The sequence below is a fragment of the Arachis ipaensis genome, chromosome B10 (assembly GCF_000816755.2).
Source record: "Arachis ipaensis cultivar K30076 chromosome B10, Araip1.1, whole genome shotgun sequence".
NCBI lineage: Eukaryota > Viridiplantae > Streptophyta > Magnoliopsida > Fabales > Fabaceae > Arachis > Arachis ipaensis.
The window spans coordinates 130,374,574-130,381,950 of record NC_029794.2 but is presented as its reverse complement, the minus strand read 5'-3'; the positions used below and the strand labels follow the sequence as shown (position 1 = coordinate 130,381,950).

At 36.7% G+C, this 7,377-nt stretch overlaps 1 long non-coding RNA gene and 1 pseudogene across 1 annotated transcript in view; one reads left to right on the top strand and one right to left on the bottom strand.

The window, feature by feature from the left end:
* The window catches only part of LOC110268062, a 12,098-nt gene that overhangs the window by 1,056 nt on the left and 3,665 nt on the right, over nucleotides 1-7,377 (bottom strand). The window contains exon 2 of the long non-coding RNA XR_002356100.1: nucleotides 2,737-2,743. This is a non-coding gene — a long non-coding RNA (uncharacterized LOC110268062). The remainder of the gene's footprint in view (nucleotides 1-2,736; nucleotides 2,744-7,377) is intronic.
* Nucleotides 6,458-7,371, top strand: LOC107621333 (annotated as a pseudogene).

The following is a 7,377-nucleotide window of genomic DNA, read 5'->3' as shown; positions in this document are numbered from 1 at the left end:
CATATAGTAGTATGAATAATTGATTATAACTAGGAGCCTTTGTAGAAAAAGGGGGTAAACAAAAACCGTAACTCGAACGGGCAACACTCCGATCGATAACGTAACGAACAGGGATAAGCTAACGCGAGATCATATATATAAAGAGTGTTCAAAACGGGAATATCAAAACTCAAAATCCGGTTGCGAAGATAATCGGTCCGAGCATAGCAATATATATACATATAATAAAATAAGGAAACACCAAAGGAAACCCAAAGGGACATAAAAACAGAGAACCTATTCTCCAAAAATCCCCTCTAGAAGGAGTCATCACAGTTTGTATTATTTAACGGAGATAAAAGTATCTACGCAAAACATATAAACCAAAACAGAGCCCCCAAGAACAAAGGATCTTCGCTAATCCGGAAGTCTCCAGCATGCCTCAACGAGAAGCCTCGCGTCCTGCATCTGAAAATCACAAAATCCGCATGAGTGAGAACCAGAGGTCCCCAGGATGGTAACAGCTTCCACATATATAATATATAATAATAGAGAAAAGCCGAAGGCAATCCTAGAACTTCCTCCAGATAAAATCAAAGCTTATAAACAAGCTAAACCATAAAGGGCATCTAACTAAAGATCATTCAGTCTAACTAATACTTCCCTTTCCAATTCCTTCAGACCTCCCAACCACCAGCAGGAGTATAATATAGCAAACACAGTTATATCAGACAAGAGATATACAAATAGGAATAAATAAGGCATTTAGATAGATAGCAAGTAATATGCAGTCAAATAGGCAATCTCAAACAATTCGCATAGTATGCATATGATGAATGCCTGTCCCTAATGGCTGATGATATCATCTGTCGATTATAGAGCCAACCCGACAAGTCCTAGTTGCTAACCATTGGACTGTCCCTCTGTCGTGTCTCCCCAACTCGAGTTATACTCAATATAAATTTGATCATAATCATGATCCATATCCATCACCTTCACTGGTGAATATTTATGGCGGTGAGATCATCCGGGGCTTTCATAGTGCCCAGCCACCCTGACGACATAGGGTCAAAAGAGCTTCGAGTCTCAACCTGGAGCACGTGGTGGCTAGCCACTGCTTCCTCCCAGGGAAACTCTCATCTCCGATAGTGGAAGTGCAAACATTCACAATTCATTCAACAGCATATATGCATTTATACTTAGCCATAATCATGGCTCCGCCGTAACACGACAATAATCCAGTCATCCGGCTCACGGTTAAATCCATAACCATCCAATTCATTAACAATTACGGCCCTTCGGCCCATGGCATAACAAGCACTTCCACCGCCATCCTCCGCATTTCACATAATCATCTTTGATCCTCATTGATCACTCATTTTTCCATTGCTTCACTCGCAAGTTACCATATTCACTAGCTCTTTGTCTCATTGCTAGGCATATCATAATAATTTAAGACATAAGTGGTGATATCGGAGGCTTAGAAGTATGAAATTTAACTTTTAAAACTCAAAAATCAACTTTAGGATGAAAACAGGGTCACGCATACGCGCACTTCACGCGCACGCGTGGATGGCCACAACACTCATCGACGCGCAAACGTCATACGCGCGGACGCGCGGATTGAAAACTAGCCAAACGACGCGTATGCGTCAGCCGTGCATACGCGCGGGTACATTTGTGCCCCAGGCACAAAACTGACACAACTCTCGTGAAAATGGCTGGGCATTTGGTGCAGCGCATCGACGCGCCCGCGCACACCACGCGCACGCGTACGCGCCAAGTGCGCCTACGCGCGGAGGGTCATTCTGCTAAAAATTTTCTAAGTTAAAAGCTGCAGAATTTATAGATTCAACCCCCAATCTTCCGACGGACATAACTTTCTCATTTTAAATCGTTTTCCGCCTGTTCTTCTAACGGCATGGACATCCCGGATCCAATTTCATTTTTAAATAAGTTTGATACAAAATGGGGATCCATAGTCCAAGTTATGTCTCGTCAAAATATGCCCAAAAACCATGTTTTCATACAAAACCACAAGGTGCCATTTTCAAAACAAGCCATTTTCAACTATTTTCAAAATCAACCAAAACATGCCAATTTCAACCCTTTTTGAAATCCATCAAAATGTACCAAAATCAACATCAAGCCATCCTCAGCTCACACATTGACACTTTACCAAAATTCCCAAAACCACCATCCAACCATTTTAACACTTCTCAATCAAATGGCTACAGGACAAACACAATATCATGTCATACATCCTTCCTCATCCCAATTTTCAATAATACCATTTTCAATCAAACATCATTATACATACTCGTCATCATACTCACCATCAACATGGTACCACCCACCAATTCAACCTCAGTCATTCATCAAGCATATATCACAACATGTATTTTCTCATATATCACACAATCAAGGCATCAATATTCATAGTCACATATATGATCACATCATATATCTCAACCATTCAACAACATCATCAATTCAATGCCTATCTTAGGGCCTCTAGCCTAAGTATTTCCTACCACATTACATATTAGATACGAGAAACCGAGACTATACCTTAGCCGATTTCCCAAGCTCAACCGGAGCACTTCCAAACCACTTGTCCACAAGTCCTCTAGGTCTCAACACCTCCAAGAACAGATTTTTACCACTAAAAATCCCTTTTTCAAGCTTTCCAAGGTCTCAATCAAGCCCCCAATATTCACACATACACAACCTAAGCCACAATCATCATACCCATACACAACATCTCAATACCCAAACATCATAGAACAACAAATTACACTAGGGTTGAGAATCTTACCACATCCAAGGTCCAAGGAGACAAGATTAACCTTCTCCTTCAAGAGAGTTGGGTCCTATAACATCAAAAAGCTCAAAATCTCAACATTTTTGCTCATGAAACTCGAAATCAAAGCTGGACATTCGAAGAACAAAACGTGGCTTACCTCAAAATTGATTGTATGGGTTTTGTAGAGCTCTCCGTGGTGAACGCGTGTCCGTAAACAGTGCGGCAATCGGAGCTCTAGATCAAAAGTTATGGTGGTTTGAAGATCAAATGAAAGAAAGAACTTGAGAGAGTGTTCTTTCCTCCATGGCCTCCATTTCAGCGTGTTTCTTGAGTGTAGTGAGGAGAGAGAGTGCTGAAATGAGTGTATTAGGTTTAGTTTAGTTGGGCCAAGGGCCCACTTTGGGTTCGGTTGGCCCGGTTTGGCCCGTTCGGTCCAATCTTGGTCCGATTTCTATAAAATTGGTACCGAAATTCTCATCTCAATCTCCTCTATCATATTTAGCCATAAAAATCATATTTTTGACTTTCTAGAATAAATTCTCATTTATGGGTTAATTGGCCATTAATTAACCGGGTCTTACAATTAACGAGCCGAAGGAGAGAGAAAGAGCTCGTAGATAGAGAAACTTGATAGGGGAGGAGCCATTTCTCTGCCGCTGCTGCTTTTATCGCCGTTGAGGCTGCCACCATCTCTGTTGGGGAACCGTCGTTGTTGAATGAAAAGAGAGAGATTGAGCTGGCCCGAAAAGGGAGGAAGAGAGAGTCGTGATGGAGGAACCGTTCACCATCGTCGCGGCTGCTGTTGCCATCAACGAACACTACTAAGAAACTATTTATTACAGACGAATATTTTCGACAGATTTTATCCCACGGAAATATAGACAGATTTTGCGAGAAAATTTCTGTCGAAAATGAAGGAAAATGAATTAGCATAAATTATAAATAGAAAAGAGAATCTGTCGATAATTCCGTCAGAAAAATTAATTTTTTTCGTGAAAAATGGTTACCGACAGAAAATCCGTCTATATTTAAATGAACAAAAATACTGCATTTTGTTAAATTATTACAGACAAAAAATATGTCTGTAATTTAAAATGTTCCGTCTGAAAAATTGAGTTAAACATAACATTCCCTTACCCCACCCTATCGAGCTCCATTCACACCATAGAAATCAAACGAGCTTGTTCCTCTCTTTGTCAACGAGCTACTTCTTCTCTCCGTCGCATGAGCTTCTTCTGCCGCTGCCACCGCCGCTCACATCGCACGTGCCCCTCCGCTGTTGCTCTCGTCGCGTCTGCTCCTTTAGTCACCATCATCGCAGAGCCTTCTCCGCTGCTTGCTTTGGAGCTTGCCGTCGGGGGAGCATCACTGGCGTCACTACTAATGAACCGTCTCAGTCGTTGTTTTGGTCTTACTCAGTCCCACACTCCCTTCATTCTTGTCTCTAAGTGGTTCGGTCTCATGGGACTAAGTTTTAAGTAAGTTTTACATTTATAATTAATTGACTTTGCATCTATAATTATTTTAATATATGCTGCTTGAATTTATAACTTTACTTACAAAGTTACTACCAAAGGATTTGAATTTGATCTTAATAATGAATTTATTAGAACTAAATATTTATTTTTGTGAAATTCAGATTTTCAATATGCACATGAGACTGTATATATGTTTGATGAAGTTTTGCATTATTTTAAAATATTAGATTTTATTTGAATATGTGTTTTTGAAACATTAAAGTATTGTTGATACTCACTTATATATTCTGAAATTGTAAAATATATTTATTTCTTATGATTGAAACAGTATAATTGAAAAGGATATTCGATGAGAAAGTATTATTTGATTTGATTTGATTTGATACCTTATATATTTGAAAGATCAAAAATTTGTTTGTATTTAAAATTATATGTTTTGAATTGGTTTGGGAGGTTCGTATTAGAAAATTGTAGTTAACGGCAGTCATGACGTTAACTTAGATGCATTTAACTCATATCTCAGTCAGCAGGGCCGTTGCTAGCCTAACGTCTAGGTCATGCGTTAGATCTGTTATTCTATTTGGACACACAAAAGAAAAGAGCTACCTTTAGAGGTGGAGCTACCAAAATGTGAACTATTTGATTTGATTTCTGTACTGAGAACTCCCTTATTGATTCACTTATTAGTATCAACTACTATTTCTTAATTAAAATTACTTTGATAATAATTTATATGGTCTCATATAGATTATAGATGTATTGTCTAATCACTGAATTATAAAATTTATTCCTTTTTTCTCAAAAATATTTTTCAATAATAAATACTCGAATAATATCTATTCAAGAATATTAATTTACAATGAGTATCTAGTCATTGTCGAATTTGTAGATATTATATGCTCTATATATTATAAGCATAATCTAACTATATTGATTTATTTTATATTTTTATTAAAAATAATATATAATTATTTATTTTAGTACTTATAAATTTATTAAATATTAATATTTGTAACTTTTTCATTTAATTTATATTCGAATTTATTAAGCCCTTCTTAGAAGACATTTTTTTAAAGGCCGTGACAGTCTTCATGCACGTATTTGACTATTTGTATGTTGTGCATGCAATCTTGTACTGAATGAATTATCTTTCAAATTTAAGGAGGGCATTTGTTGTTAATAATACTCACTCACAGTAAACTCATCAAATTCAACCAGCTTATTACTTTTTAAGTTAGATACATATAAAGTTTAATAAATTGAGAATAGTGAATAATAATAAAGGCAAGAGGCAGAAGGAATGAATATATAGATGGAATAAGATGAATTTAAAGTGATTATTTACAAAAAAAAATGGTTAAAGTCATGCAAAATTTATAATTGTTAACATGTTTAAATAAATTTCTTACATATTAATATTATTTTAAATATTATTTATAGTTGAAAACAAAGAATTTACCATGTTTAGCTAAATTGTTTAACATATCATTATTAACATTTTAAATATTAATTTCACATAAAAAATATTTTAATCAGTTTTACGTGAGTATTATTCATGTAATTAGGCGGACAAATGGAAAAATAACATAAGAATTAAATGGGCTAATGATGCGGATTGAGCAGTTACTTATTCATAGTCACATGTTTTGTGTTGCTCTCTGTATTAATATATCTTCTCTCCATGCTTCTCGCGTGACCCTTCACACATGCATCCCATCCCTTATCCTTATTTTCCTTTTTAGTTTCAGTGATGACCCTTTTTTTCTATTGGGGATAACATCGTTGAACAAAAAAAAGTCAACTATCTCCATGCCATTTTGTTAAATCTCAACTTAATTATAATTTGACTTTAAATATTTTAATATTTAATTAAATTATAACATAAAAATGTTCAGTTATCAATATATTCACGTGAAATATAAAATATCTTATAAGTATCTACAGTAAAATACAGATGCATTTATCCTTATAAATGTTTAACATTGTGCTGACTCGGCGTTATATTATTTAACAAAGAAAAGTTTAGGGAGCTAGCAATTTTTTCAAATTCTGGCTAACCAGCAAAAAAAAAGTGAGTCATTGAATGAAATTTCACACCTCACACAATTAAAATCATTATTAATGACTATTTAATGGCTATAAATGTCAAAAGTTGCTGTCCCTAACACTCCTCGTTTAACAATAAATGATACAATATTCAACATAACATCTGAAACATAAAATATTTACATAACATTTTTGTAATTTTTTGTTTGGTTTTCTTCTTCTTAATGTATATAATATGCTAATGCTACAACATACAAGTGGCAAATATATAAAACCGCAATTGCTTCATCAATTTCATGGCTTTCTTCCACCATGACACCAATCATCAGTGGCTATCCCAATGGATCCCAATGGCTTTCTTCCACCATGTCCAATCAAGAAATGAGCAACACAACAAGTGGGGGGTACATTGGGTCCAGCAACATCACCGGCTATGGGCTATGGCTATGGCATAGGAGTCTCCATTGGGATCCTCTTTTTTATCACCACCATCACCCTAACCTATTACTTCTGCACCAGACACCATCAGCAACACTCCCTCCTGCAGCTCCTAATAGGAGACAGAATGTGCTTGAAGTTAGAATAGATGAAGAATCACTTGTGAGTTATCCAAAGTTGTTGTACTCTGAAGCAAAAAAACTGAAGAAGAATGATTCAACTTGTGCACGCTGTTCTATATGCCTTGCAGATTACAAGGGTAGTGATATGCTTAGGGTGTTACCTGACTGTGGCCACCAATTCCATATCAAGTGCATATATCCATGGCTGAGGCTTCACCCTGCTTGTCCACTCTGCAGAACCTCTCCCATTCCGACGCCTCTTTCAACTCCCTTGCCTCAGGTAGGGCGGATGGCAAATTTTTCCGGCGAGATGAATATCCAGAGAGATTTATCCGCGGTGGAGCAGACTTCGAGAGCATTTTTTTCCGCGGCCCGTGGGTGGGGGAGAGGGGTACGGATGACCGGATAAACGGGACGGAGACGGAATAAAAATACATGTCCTATGATATCCATTTAATATTAGTAAATATAAAATTACAAAAATAATCTCGTATATATATTATGTTAA